Here is a 15,556-nt window from a genome sequence, read left to right on the forward strand (position 1 = left end):
ATGAGCTCATTTCTAATTACAAGTCATACAATCTAAATGGAATATAGCCAAGTGCAGGACCCCTCAGCTGTCTGTCACTATACAATAATTCATCTAAAATTAACATTGGGAATGGACTTTTAATTAAAATATATTAAAAATACAAAGATATCTAGGTATGGAGATGATTTTTTTTTTACTTCCTCATTTTAAGGAAAGTATCAGCAGAGCAATGAGAGGCACCACTCGAAACCACATCTTAGAGACTCCGAGTCATAAAGGATAATGTAGAAAAGAACAATTTGTTAGGAATGTGACTGGGTGAAGGCACATTTCAATTCACCTACAAGAGCCTTAGCTCAAGTTAAATTTTACCACTAAATTCAAATAATTCATAATAATGTAAAACTTCCTTATTTCTTTCACACAGTACTAGAGGAATGCCGTACAGTTGGTATTTTGTCTCTAGAATTATTTTGCTACCATATGCACTACAAAAAACAAGTGAATATTGAATAATTTCTACAACAACAACAACAACAACAAAAAAGACTGAGTTTTACAGCCTTATGGCAGTTAAGGAAAATGAAAACATCTGTATAGGTATCTACTATTTTTAATTTATTTTTTTTAATTTCAAAATTTGTTGCTGTTCAGCAATCCAAGGTGGATAAATTTTGCAACCAAACTCAAGCACATTTTAAAACCATAGAAGTGCAATAATTTTAGCAGAGCTTTGTGTTACACAAGAACAGACATCAAGCTTATCCTACATCCTACAAACTACTCCTTCTATTGCAGAACAAGGTTGGATTATTACACTTCACAACAACAATATCAGCCTTTTCTCATCCAGTGTGCAAGAAGAAAGTCAAAATATGTCTTTAGTTCTCAAAGAAGACTGCAATAATGCACTATGGTACTGAAATTGTCCCAGGACAGCGTATTGGAACACACCCAATATCTGCACAGTCTCACCATCTCTGTTTGGGCTTCTTGGCCTTTTACATAACTTTGCATGAAGAAACCCCCCACTTTAAAAAGCTTTTTCTCTGGAGTCTTTAGATGTGAGGGTGCTCAATTCCACGCAGCAACATAATGCAACACAGAGTCTGGGAAAACACTCCAGACCCTATTAAATATAGATCAGATCCAGAGAGTTGGGAACTAGACCGATGTGGCTGTGCTTGATCATAGGTTTGTACAGTGATCAGGGTTGGAAGTTTGGGAAAGTCAACCAAGCACCCTCACAAGCACTTCTTTTTCACATCAAGCATATGTCCATCTTTCTACTTACAATCTGTTACACTGGAGATATAGGATGAGAATCTACTCCATTATTATCTCTACTGGCTTGTTCAAGGGCAACCCAAAAATCCTGTCCCAAGAGAGAGTGAAATAATTTCACTTGAAGTTGCCCACACCACTGGCATCTGGAGACTTTCTGCTGCAAGTAATGTAAAATATCAAGTGTAGCATTTCACAGAATTTTTTTCACAGAATTTTCAAGACTGGAAGAGACCTATAAGATCATCTAGTTTTCATGTCACACCTAAAGAGTCCCAGTACATTTCACATATCCAAGCCCTGGGCTTACATTTGTAACAGACCAAAAACACCCCACAGACTCCAGTTGAAATATCCCTTGAATACTGACACAGGAGAAGGTATAATGACCAGCTAACAAATGAACCACTGACAAGTGCAGGAAAAAATGTATGCTGTTTGTATATAAACACAAGTAAAGTGCGTAGGCACATTAATGGGTGTTCACACATCTCTCAGACACACACACACACATGTAAATGAGACATCATTACTACAATCACAGGGGGCAGGAGTTAACTGAACTCCCACACAGCTTTTGATATAGAAAGTCAGGGTTTTGGAGTAATTAGTGGCTAATTTGTACTGACATGGATGTGCTTGGAAAGTTACTGAGGGGCCCTGATGTGCTTTAACTCACTTGGTTTCACTAAGGGTAAGGGCCACTGAGCCTATGCTACTGCTATTTCTGTAAGAAGAAGAGGTTTCAAAGAGCAAGTTCCTCCCCAAGCCTAGCTTTTCAACTCAGTAGTGAACATTGTGTCTGACCTTTGTCATTTTGCATCCCACATCTTTTGTTATTTCTAGGCTTTTCTAAGAAGCCCCAACAGGAGTAGAGGTTACAGTGCCATAAAAGTACTACTGTTTTTGAATAATTTATTTCTAATTTCTGCAATTTAGAATATCTCTCTCTGCTGTGGATACCACTGTCCCCTCCCCCATTCACAAAATATATTTTATTGCTCTACTCTCTTCTAAGGAAAATCTTTCAGCAGCCAGCTGCCAACAGTGCTAAAGCCTCAGCAGAATGCTAAGGTATGCAATAGGGCAACCCCCTTCATTTTGACAAAGATATACAAATGATGAATCTCTTTGTAAGTAGACCAAACATTATCAGGAGTGCATTTAAAGGAAAAGGTATAATCAACATTTTATTGCCTAGATCACTGAGACCAGGCAGATATAATTTTTCAATGTACTGGCTCAGGGCCAGGGGGCAGCCATAGCACAATCCCTTGAGAACCCTCCAATGAGCCCCATGAAGGCAATTAGAGCTCTCACACATCTCTCTCTACATGTATATTTATTCATATATTAAAATTTGTCTTGTGATTGTTTCCCAAGTTCATTCAGCTGTGGGTTGACCGGGCACATGTGTGATTGCAGGATGGCCTTGCACCAGCATGTCTGAGCATTCCTGAAGCTTTCTTCCATTGCCAAGTGTTTCACCTGCTTCCATGCATTTTACCATCCAGCAGCATCCTCCAGTTTTTAACACAGCACAAGTAATAAAATGAACAGTATTCTTCAGGGCTGAAGCTTATGTGCTATCACTAATTAGCTTACAAGGCTTCCCACTTCATGGGAAGCAGGAGCTAGACCTTGGAGTTAGTGACTTGGAGATTAAATTCACATTACACATGTGGAAGCAATGTATTTAATATGTATTTCCCAATACATTCAAAGGAAAGTACCAAAGAGATTCACACCACTACCAATGGTTACTTTATCTGGGCTAAGACTGCAAAAGGAATAATAGGAATATTTTAAATAGCAATTGCCCTCCTAGAAATTTGGATAACCAACCATTGATGCAAGTTCAAAAGTTGAGTGTGCTTCTAAATTCTGCAAAGCAGCTTTTTACTGATGATGGACAGTGAGAAAGAGGCAGGAAGAAGAAGAGATCAAAACCCAAAATGGCGTGGATCAAAGCAGCAACACCGAACATGCATCATGGGACAGGAGTGCTAAAAAGGCTTAGCTGGGATTTTACTACTTAGGAAGATAAGCCAGTAAGTGACAGAGTAAGTATCAAACCTTTACTTTTGGTGTCTAATTCCCACATAAAAGGATCCAAACACTGGGATATTCGTAAATGCTGAGATTGTTTCTGTATTCATCACTTGGCACTTCCAACATTCTTAGCTTCCCACTGAAGAGCCAAGGCCAAGATTATGACAGTCTGCTGATCTACACTACACAGACCTTTGCACAAACCCTGTTAAAAGCAAGCTGCCTTAACAAAAATCTAACCATTAGAACCACCCTCCATCATTTGCACCCTGCACATACAAAGTGCTTATTCTCACGTGAAAGATTTTGTGTGTATTTCCACAGCAATCTTATTTGATATTACTTGACACCCATCATTTTAGATTGCTTTACTCCTGACACCAAATGTCAAGAACACCTTAGGAAAATTCTTTGCCACTCTTGCTGCAGCAGCATCTCTGCCACAATACCAAAATTTATCTTCCTCCTGCTCCTGCCTGTTCTGTAGTTAACAATAGAATCACAGCTCTTGTTACAGGCAGGTCCTGCACTTCATCAAAGTAAACTCTGACTTGTCAACACTTTTCTTCCTCCAAGGCTAATTAAATTAAAAATCATCCAAGAAATCATCCAAGAAACACAATTATTACATTATTTTTATCTAATTGCAAAACTTCCAAAAAACCTACCATTCAAAACACTGAATCTCCACTGAATACAAAACCATGTAGAAAGATACTACTGCATTATATTTTGTTGTATCTTTGTAACTTTCTCCCTTCCTATGGTAACATGCCATGAATAAAACACAATTGCCAAACTTAGAAAAGTTTAAAAGCACAATTTACTGCAGAAACACACTATTACCTTATTTTGTTGTGTTGGTTTTGATTAAATGATGCCCAATGTTAAAAAAAGATGGGAGGTAAATAAAGGGAAGAATTGGTGAGCAGACTCTGTTGACCCAAAGCAATACTGCAGAGTTTGAGGTTGCCAACAAAACTCCGTAGCACCACTGGCAGAGTAAAATGTTGTCATGTAAGAAGAAGGACACAACAGCCTAAGCATAGGATTGCATTTTTTTCTGGCTGAAGTTTGTCTCTTTGAAATTTCTCACCATGAAATAGAAGCAATCAAGTCCAGAATGCTCCTGACTGTGATATATAATGTTTTTTTTTTTTCAAACAAATTGTAGTATGCTCCGATGTATTTAAAACCATTCAGAGAAGTACTTGTGTGAGTAGGTCATATGAGGTCTTTAACCCTACTACACCTACAGTTGCAAAAGTTCCTCTCATCACATAATTTTAGTGGTGCATTTTGGTTATGGATGTGAGATAAAAAAGTGAAAAAAAGTCTTAAGTTTCCTTCCACTGTTTGCAAAATCCTGAAAAAAACATCTCTCAGTACCAAAATGAACTTTCCCAAGAAAAGATTTGCTAGCTTTAGCTGAAATAACACAACAGGCCTTCAGTGATTCCTATGGAATACCCAGGGCTAGGCTCTGCTAATCCATAATGTTTCATTTTTATAACTCTGTCACTGGATCCAACTTGAATGTCTAGAAATTGAAAACTTTAAGTTATCCCAGTCTCAGTTACAGCTTACAAGAAGCCCTGGGGAAGTCAGATCTTTAAAGGATGTCCTGCTGCATCGCCTATAGCCAGCAAAAAATTGTAAGGAAAAGGTTGCGGGAAAAACCATGAAAATGGTATAAAATATAGTTTTGTGGCAGAAATATAATTATATGTGGCTTCATTCAGCTTTCTGTTCTTTAGCTCTTTTCTACATTTCTCAGTGACATTGGCTTTAATATTTCTGCAGGATCCATGTTTTGGTCAATGTGGGGACAGTTTGAACAGTCATTCATTCATTACTCTGGTGTGCGTTCACAGTATGTGGTCTGTCTCTTTGCTCCTAAAACAGAATGATTATTTTTTTCCTTGACCTTTCTGTGGCACTGCCCATGGCAGGGCCTGAAAAGGAGTTAATATTCACAGCCTGCAAGTGAGGCAGAAACTTTCCTTCCATTCTGAAGATGGGCAACAATGGCACAAATTTATAAGAACAAAAGTTACCTGACTTTGGACTCCACAGGTGAACGCTTTTTTCTAGTGTGCCCAACACTCCACTTATGTTCATAGCACAACTCCAAGAAATTCAGCTGAAGATGCTCCCATCTTAGACTGTTAGTGGCATGCAAGAAACAGTAGTGGAACATTCCTTGCTAGCTGTGACAAGAATGACTTGAAATCCTCACACCTAACAACATACAGGATTTCCATGGCAGAAGGAGGTAGAAAGTACATTTCTACAGCCTGATACTCAAGGATAGAACCCAAGAAACTATAATTTTTCTCCTTGCAACTGCCTATCTGATTCACTAAGCACACTTAACATAGACAAGAGGTAAAGCACTTCTGGGGAATAATGTCCTTTGTTACATTTTTCTCACTGCTCTTTTAGATAGGCCCATTTTAAATAAAACAATCAGAAATCCTAAGAAAAGGATTTGAACACACAAGTAGGCCACTATATTAAGCATGTGTGCACTGGAGCACACAAAAGTTGTACTAACAGATCAATTCTGACATTTTCTAGTTTTTACACATCTCAAGGATTTTTTGCAACTTCACTGTCTTTTCACATGGATATATTTGTTTATTTGCTTGGAGTTGTACATGTGTGAGGTTGCCATGGTTTTTAAGAGGGCAAACTACGAAATCCCAAGGCATCTGACTGCTCGTCAGTAGGGTTGTAACCTTCATATCAGTCACAGGAACCTCTGCTGCTTCAGATGAGAGACTGATAGCAGGAATAACCTTTCATTGTTAACACAGATCAGGCTTAGAGGTCAACAAGATTGTGTGACTGTTATGAATATTGTAGGGGAAAGTCTACATGTTTCATGAAAAACAATCTTGATCAATATGTTTTACCCCAAATCTAGGCAAGGTTCAATTTGCACCAATTTCATACTTCATTTTTGTAGGCATTCTCTTACTAGAAGACACCTTCAGGTGTTCTCAAGGAGATGTGCACCTCCCTCCAGGGCGTATGCACTCATCTTCATAAACCTCTGTTTTCCCACATAAGGAGATATGTTACTTCCTCTAGCAAGTCTCTTTTTCATGTCTATCTCCTTCTCTGATAGCAGAAAAATGGAGATATATAGGATAGATAGATAGATAGATAGATAGATAGATAGATAGATAGATAGATAGATAGAAAGATAGAAAGATAGATAGATAGATAGATAGATAGAAAGATAGATAGATAGATAGATAGATAGATAGATAGATAGATAGATAGATAACCTTGGTGCTACCACAAGACCTACAGGGAACAAAGGTACCTTTTTTATGACAAAATATATTAGATTGTACTAGTTTACACTCCACTATTTGCAGACTTTCATCTTCATCAAAAAGAACTTATTTTTATTAAGCTGAATTTTTAGTAGATTTTCTGCAGCAAAAGCCAAATTAGAATAGTCTTTTCTCCAAGAAAGCAAGAAAAATATTTTGGAGCATAGTGGAAGTGGGAATTGAAATTCAGACAATATTAACCAACTCACACTGTTTGCTGGACTAGAAGGCCTGCTTATTCCTTTGTTCAGGTCCCTTTTGTTAAAGGAGTTTTTCCCTTAAAAAAAAAGGCAAATAAAGAAAGATGAAACTTAACAAAAATAATACAAAATCAATGAAAAAACCCTATCCCAAATCTCCAACAGCTATGTTATCATTGGTTATTGATCAAAGCCTGTCTCAACTCTATGCTTGTGTTACCAGTACAGATCAACCATTTGATAGATTACTCTTTTACCAATTTCAAAATTATAATCCAAACCACATTAGAATTTCAAAATCACAGCACAAAGTTATGTAGGTAATTTTGTTTGTCAGAGGAGCTGAAGGTCAAGTCAATAAAAGGTCAAGCTGACTAGTATGTATTGAGATAATATTCTTCTTAACCTGTCACAAGATCTATAATTGGTGTCATTATTCATTTCCTAGAACTAAAGAAACTAACACTATTATTCTAATAAGAGAGTAGAAAGTATATCAACTTCCTGCCATTCCTATTTTATTAAAATTGAAAGTTTTGAATTTAAATCAGTAAAAGAAAATTGCCTAATGAAATCAAACCCCTAATACTCTATTCCTGTATAGAACTGAAATGACCACTTGATTAATCACATTTTGGAAAGATATAGTACTTTCTTCGGAGTTTAGAATATAACATTTAAATAAACTGGCTTTTACAAAAAGTTTATCTTAGTGATTTTTAAAGTTGTAAATGTGTGAGATCATTTTTAGTCCCTTAATTCCGGAACATTTCATCTCTGTTGCTATTTTTTTAATCATTACAGACAGTCAGAGGAACACTATGGACCTGATTCCCCAGCACTACACATTTGCAGAGGTATAAAATTATAATAGAAAAAAAGTAGATATTAAGTAGGAGACCATCAGTTTTATGAGGTGCTATACCTTTTCTGTTTGCTTTGCTTACTGTTTAGAAACCCAAAAAAATGAAATTCCTTGTTTCCCAAGTCTGAATGATCCATCTTGGTCCAAGCCAGCATGAAGCCCATCTAAGTGCTCACTCTCCCATAGAAAATTCTGAGTTTTGTCTTCTGTATTGTTCACAATATATATGGGCCAACACCGGCAGGGAAAATCAGATTTTACACCATCAAAAGCTTTATTTTGGTAATGTAACCTAAAATAGTCCCTTCTCACATGGCACTCCTTGCAATGAAAGAGGCAGAGTACAGGTCTCTCTGGTAGGACACGTTTATGCATAGTTGCATCACATAAGCAAACAACTTTTTGGGTAGTAGTTTAAACAACAGCAGAATTTATATAATGAATTCATACGAATTCATGTCATGCCAGAAAAATCACAAAACTAACAAGTCAGCTTTGCAAGATGGAAGCTGAAATTCTATACCTCTGTAAGGCAATGGTATATAAGACTCAAAATAATGCACAGCAGCTCTGTAGAATATTGAAATGGGTCTTCAGTAAAATAGTTTTGCTGTAGATGACAATCTATCATGAGATTCAGAATAAGCAAATGTGAAATAGTGAGAGATGAAAGATGATAAATGCATTGTATTGAATACTAAAAAGAGAAATGTGCTCCCTGCAATAAAACAAGGTCATGCAGAAAAATAGTATAGATGAGCTAAGTCAGCCTTAGGAAAGTCATTCAAACTTGGTGCTACTACCATGTAATATTTTGAAGTCTTGTTTTTTTACAGACTTGACAAGCATCAAGCCCTTTCAGGAAAAAAAATTCCAAATTCACCACCCAAACACTGTCAGAAAAACAAGCAAAGGAGAGACAGTTCAGTCTGGCAGGCTTGTGGGTGATACACAGGCTTTGACATAGCGTCACTCTGCACCAGGACTATGGCATCTAAAATAGCACTATCTAGTTCCAAGATTTGATTTCACATTTGCCAGACACAAAATGGAAGTAGAGTTATGCAAAAGCTATTTACTCAGACAAAACTTTGATGTAGCCAAGAGATCTCTCAAAGTTCATTTGAATATGGTTATTAGTTTTATCCTCTCAAAAACAAAGTTGCTTTTACACATTTACATAGTACTTGATTTTAATTTCAAAATATTTGCTTTAACTATTTCCTTGATTTAGACAAAAAGGACTAAAGGAATAAAACCTAAAAATATTTCATGTTAAGCCCACAAAAATTCAGTCATTACCACTAGTGTGCTGATCTATCCAGCTCTGACTCGTTCCATACCTACACCTGTGTGTCCAAAATCTTCTGTAACAGCAGAAATTGATACTTAAAAAAATTTCTGTCTATCCTGAGCCCAAACATGGGATGACTATTTCCATTTCTAACTGAAATAAGAGAGTTTTTCCAGTTGTGGTAGCCCAGAAACCATAACCACCAGCAACAATTCATACTGCACAAGACAAAAATGGAAGATTCAAAGAAAAATTCATACCCAAGGGACCTAAGAGACCACTCTTAGGAAACAGCAAAATATGTCCTGCACTAAATTTACTGTAGCTGGATTTTAAAAAAGCATTTGATATAGGGATTCTGCCTTACAATCTTAATTCAATTGGCTTGGATATGAGCAGAGTTACATGGACAATAAATTGTTTGAAAAAAATCTGTAAACAAAGAGTAGTGATTAATGCCACCACATGAAGCGGGAAAACTATATAATGTGGTGATATGGAGATTAATGTTCAGCAGAACCCCTTAATTTTCATCTATGTTCAGACGATAGACAGTAAGTACCATTTTTTTATATATGTATGCATCTATAATAAATATATGTACTCACACACACAGAACAGGGAATTCAATAGTAAGAAATCTGGAATATAGAGGTCCAGAAGGCAAGTAAGGGCAATACTGAACACTACCATAGATACAAATTTCCAATTCTGTGTGAGAGCAAGAGGCACGACACACCCTGGGGGATGTGCATTTGGAGGTGATACATGAGCCAGCCAACCAGGGAAGACTGGCTACGGAATGCTCCCAGAATATCAGATTCACCTCTGTACCCCTTGGAATCTAAGGCTGACAAATAAGTAGTAATTCAGAGAGAGGAAAAAAGAAAAAACCTGCTGCCTAATGGCACTAATATCTAGGCCACAATTCTGCCAAGTCAATGACAGGCACCTAGATACCTTTGAGGATCAGGCCCTCAGTCTCATGTAGGAGGATTTTCTTATGAGGAAAGATTAAAAGGTCTAAATACGAACAGCTCAACTAAGCTTTGACTAAAGGGAGATGTGATAACTGCCTATAAATATTTGAAGGGTATAAACATTAGGAAGGATTGATGAATTATTTAGATTGGTACAAGGGATATAACGAGGAGTAATGGGATGAAATTAAGAAAGTGAAAATTTAGGCTGCTCCCTGACAGCAAGGTATATTTCATCTGTGAAATAATTTACACTGAACACCATGAAAAACTTCTATGCGAGATGTATTAACCTGTTATAGTCCTCCAGCAAAATGGCAGAAATCCCATGTTTTGGGGTTGGCTAAGTTTAGATGAAACAAAGTATAAGAAAATGAATAGAGGATTACCTTGCATTGGCTAGGAGGCTCTCTAGGAAACAAATAAATCTATTTCCCTGCTTCAACCTCTCAGTCTCCTGTTGGCTTTTCTGTGCAAGAACACACATCATTTTCAGCATCATCTCTGTAACCCAGTAACAGATATTGTGCAATCTTGGGAATTGGATACAATTTGCTTAAGAAGAAAGGAATAATAGTCACACCTTTAATTACAACTGTACAGCAAGTCCAAGGTAGAAAAATAAGTGTCCTGAGGGAAGAACTTCAGCATTTGCATGTAGCATTAGGACAAACAACAAAGACACAGGGTTGGAGAGGTAAAAGGCCCAGCTAAGAAATAAACTTGTACATCTCAGAAATACCATTGAAAAGACAATCTCTGCCTCTAAGGTCAGCATACAAAATTTTGCACTTTCATCTGTTGGCTGGTACCTATTCAAGCATAGGTGGAATCTATCTAGTTAGAGCACAGTCTTGTCCAGTCACAAAGCAGTGCAGTGCTGTGGAAAAGAGGTACTGCACTACCCAAGGAATTCCATTGGAATAGCATAAAAAGAGTTTCAAAGTCTAAATAGAGCATTCTTTCATCTCTGCTGGCAGTGCTCAGCAGAGCACTGTAAACTGCAGTTTACAAAGTTTTTCTTTTCAATCTCTTAATTATGGATTCACCATCATGGCATCATTATTTGTTAAATCAAACAGCAACTGCAGTCAAAGAAGAGAGGGCTAAGAATATGTAAGAAAAGCAGCCCTGCAGACATGAAGGTCAGTGAAGGAGGACAAGAATGTGCTCCAGGTGCTGGAGCAGAGATTTCCCTGCAGACTGTGGTGCATATCATTGTGAGGGAGCTGTGCCCCAGCAGCCCATGAAAGGTTGTGGTGGAGCAGAGATCAACCTGCAGCATATGGTGAAGATCATGGTGAGGAAGGATGTGCCTCTGCAGCCCATGGAGGTCCAGGGTGGAGCAACGATCCACCTGGAGACCATGGAGGAGCTCGTGCCAGAGCAGATAGATGCCCAAAGGAGGCTGTGAGAAGCCCACACTGGAGCAGGATACTGGCATGGATACTCCATGTGGATCCATGGAGACAGGAGTCTAGAGTGCATCAGTTTTGCAGACAGAACTTGTGACCTCATTGGAGTCACACGCTGGCGTAGGCTGCACCTCAAGGACTGCACCCGGTGGAAGGGCCCCACACTGGAGCAGCTTGTGAAGAACTGCAGGCAGTGGAAGGATTCATACTGGAGAAGTTCATGGAGAACTGTCTCCTGTGGGAGGGATATCACACTGGATTAGGGGAAGAGAATTCTCCCCCTGACAGAGAAAGAGTTTCAGCAACATGCGATGACTTACCACAATGCCTATTGCCCATTCCCCTGTACCAGCTCATGTGGAAGAGATAGTTAAGCCCAAGAAGAAGGGAAGGGAGGGGAAAAAGGTGTTTTTAAATTTTGATTTTATTTCTCATTATCTTACTCCAATTTGATTGGTTATAAATTACACTAATTTCCCCAAGTCTGTTTTTGCCTGGCCCACAATGGGTGAGTGATCTCTCAATGTCCCTATCTTGACTACATGAACCTTCTCTCCTCTATCCAGATAAGTGATAAGCTCTGGTGGACATCTATTGCTCAGCCAGGATCAATCTGCCACAGAGAGATTGGAAGACTATTTAGCTATTTGAATTCCACTGTAGGAGAAAAATGGTTCCACTTTTAAATAATTCTATTACTTTTTATAGTCAATTAAAATGGAAGGCAATAATAGTCAACATATCTCAAGAATTTATCTTTAGGAAACACATCCTGAAATTTTAAAGTTTTTAATAGTCTCAGTCTTGCACTGTACAAGATAGGCAATGATAGCAGAAGCATATCTCACAGCAACTCAAACACCTATGTTAGCTCACTGGTATACGAAAAGGGTCATCTAGGTCCCAGTTTTAAAATGTGTGTATTTGTGTATGAACTAATTTCTAATCAGTTCTCTAAATTTTCAAGACAACAAAGCAATTTTACAAAGACTGGCATGAATTTCTAGCAACTAAAATGGTCACAAACAAGTTTTTTCCTTATTAGAGACTAGCAGCAGAATTCAAATTATCCAAATCACATTTTCTAATTTAGAGTACTGCCTACTAAGTCACAAATGCACCTTTATGTATCAAATCAGTTGCTAAACAGGCTAAACACTCCTCAATTTCTGATACCTGGTACAAGGCAGCAGCGCTACAGTTTAATGACAGTAGGCAGCACCCCAATCTAATTAGTCCTGACTATACCATTACCAGCAGTTTGCCTTTCAACTCTTCTCTTGGAGAGGTAGTCCAAAATTTTTATACTTTCATTCTCACTCTAAAGAACTTGTGGACCACAGCCACTTACTAAATAAAATATTTTCTTTCACAGAATTTTAAGGAAGTATGTTGAGGGAGACACTTTGAAATTAACTCCATAGTATTTAGTTAAGACCATATATTGCAGGACAAAAAGCAAGCAAATCTGATAAGCTTTTTCTCCAGACAATGGGAACTGTTACAGTATTTTTTGTTAATTCTACGGTAGTCACTCCTAGCCTAGTGATCTCACACAGCATTTTTGTATTCCGCTACATATGCATTTAAGTATTGGATCCAACCACATTTGTATGAACAAAACCATTCCCAATTCATGTTTATGCAATCCTAGAGAAGTCAATGAGTCAAATACCACTCCCACTTGTGTCTTCATTAATCCAAAGAACTTAATTGGTCTCAGTGGCTTTGCTCCAGAGGATGGAATACACCTAAGCATAACTTTGTAGCATATAAATCAGGATGGAACATGTGTCCTGCAGTAAACAGTGAAATAGAGTCTTCAGATCAATTTTATGACAGCCTTGCATGTTTACTTTATGACTTCGAATCTTGAGAGACCAACACTAATGCTCAGCAGATTTTCTTCATTTTCAACCTAAATTCCACAGAAACAAGCCAACCACAGAGCATTCATGCCAGAACAGAAGAACAGCTTATATTTTTTTCTAAGTGTAGATTACAGAAAGTAGGGCTAGAAGTGACTTTAAGTTCCTGTCTTGTTCAACCCGTGCTCCAAGACAGTCTACTTTATATAAATCCATCATGACAGACCTCTAATACAAGTTAAAAAACATCTGATAATTGAAATTACACAACCTTGTTAAATAAAATCAATTTCAGTGTTGAACTGTCCTTCCTGCTAGAAATTACTTAAGCCCAAATCCACAAAAGGATTCTATATTTGGAAGTAGGATTAAAGTGGGATTTAAAAGTCCAGAACTGAAGTCCCCGGATTACTTGCCTTGCTGTCACCAACTTTAGAGGTATGACTCTTTTCCACATCAAAGTTCCCCAGAGACCTAAGACTTGCATTTCCTCATGCAGAGGATACCATTATTGGCAAGACTGAGTGACTCAGTCTGTGGTTCATTTTTTCACCATCTTGGAGTCAATCAAGAGGAAAGGCAGATGGAGAATGGAGGGATTCAGTCTAGAGCACACGGCCTTTGCAACACCATCAGATTGATTCTTGCAAGCCTACAGTGCTGACTGCCGCCTTCCTTCAAAATGTAAAGGGCAGAGGAGAGACACAGCACTTCAGCATGTCATCTCTTTTGTACTTCAATCAATAGTTAAAGTACTCCAAAAATCATAGTTATGGAGATTCATTTGCAGTTTCATTCTTTCAATTAAAACCAGCACTCACTCACCAAGATGGTTGATTCCAGTGTTGTTCATCCACTTCCACTCAACCAGCTGGATAATGTGCATAATCAAAGATTTTTAAAACCAAGATTTGACCTCAATGATAAAATAACAAATTGTATTAAAAGTCCACTTGATAGATCATTAGAGAGGCTTTTTGAGTCACAAAGGGCCTAGAAACTGCCTATGGGACTCTTCTTCAAAGGACTTCACCTTTGTGATACGCAACAAATATTCAGGGAGCAGGGTAGTGACTGAAATGAACCCTCTGAGAGAATAGCTCTTCTGTGGACCCCAGAATCTGAAGATATTGTTAGCAAATTATAAAGACCCAGAATAATTTACAGCCAAGGTATTTGGACTCTCTTAAGAGAATAGGATGTGGGTTCACAACCCCAAGGCACATCATGACTCTGAGCTTTCCCCTTCCCCACTCATACTGCTGCCTGATCTTCAAGTACGAAGCAAAGGACCCTAAATTCCTTTTCAGGGTCTGTTTTTGGGGAGGTTATTGTTGGGTTTTTGTTTGTTTTTTAAAGGAGTGACTTTTGCACTATTTCCATTACTCTTTTAGAGAGTATTACTATCAAAACCAATTCTACTCAGTGAATTCCAAAAATGGTAAAGTTATTTGTAAGTGAAGGATGAAATGTTGAATTTTTGTCCCACCTCCCAAAATGTATAAAACAAAATTGTCACTAGTGGATCATCTCCAGAGCATAAAAGCCTTTGGTAAGAGAATTTTGTAGATTCCCCTGCAGCAAACACCTAAAACATTGGTGCTAGAGCACAAAGGGCTATAGTAGATTTCTTGTTCTGTGCACCAGTCAAGTCTGTGTGCTATGTGTTCTACTGCAATGAAAGTTTCAGAAATAAAACACAACCAACAAAAATTCTAGACTACTTAGTTATAAAGAAAGATTAATCAGGAGTTTGATTTTGTATCTGAAAGAAAATGCTAATATTTAAAAGAAAAAAAAACAAAAAACCTTCTGAAACTCATAATTTGTCTGTAGAGACCATGCCTAGCAACTCACTCGAAGTGATGGTGTGAGTGTTTCAACAAAGAACACTGATTTCATCCATATTATCTTTAAAGACCTAAGCACCACATGAGGAATCGGCACTATAAACAGCAAAATCATAACAGGTGCGTAATAGGCACTTTTGCAAAATGTTGTGGTCTTTTATCACACATACATGACACATTTATAATAACTATAGGCAGATAACTGTAGGTTTCAGGCTGTCCACTGTGTGTGCTCTTGTCATGTTCAGCTTCCTAGAAATTTTTCACTTTCACCCACCAATAAAATCATACTCTCCTCCTGTTTCTTAGAGGCCATAGAGATTAGGAGAAAGAAGTGTTTACCTTAATATGTTTGTCTTGATTTCAAACTTGGCAATTTTCTCACATCATTCTTAAATATCAGATACAAGTAGCTTCCT

This window comes from Ammospiza caudacuta, chromosome 3, assembly GCF_027887145.1.
Source record: "Ammospiza caudacuta isolate bAmmCau1 chromosome 3, bAmmCau1.pri, whole genome shotgun sequence".
Classification (NCBI taxonomy): domain Eukaryota; kingdom Metazoa; phylum Chordata; class Aves; order Passeriformes; family Passerellidae; genus Ammospiza; species Ammospiza caudacuta.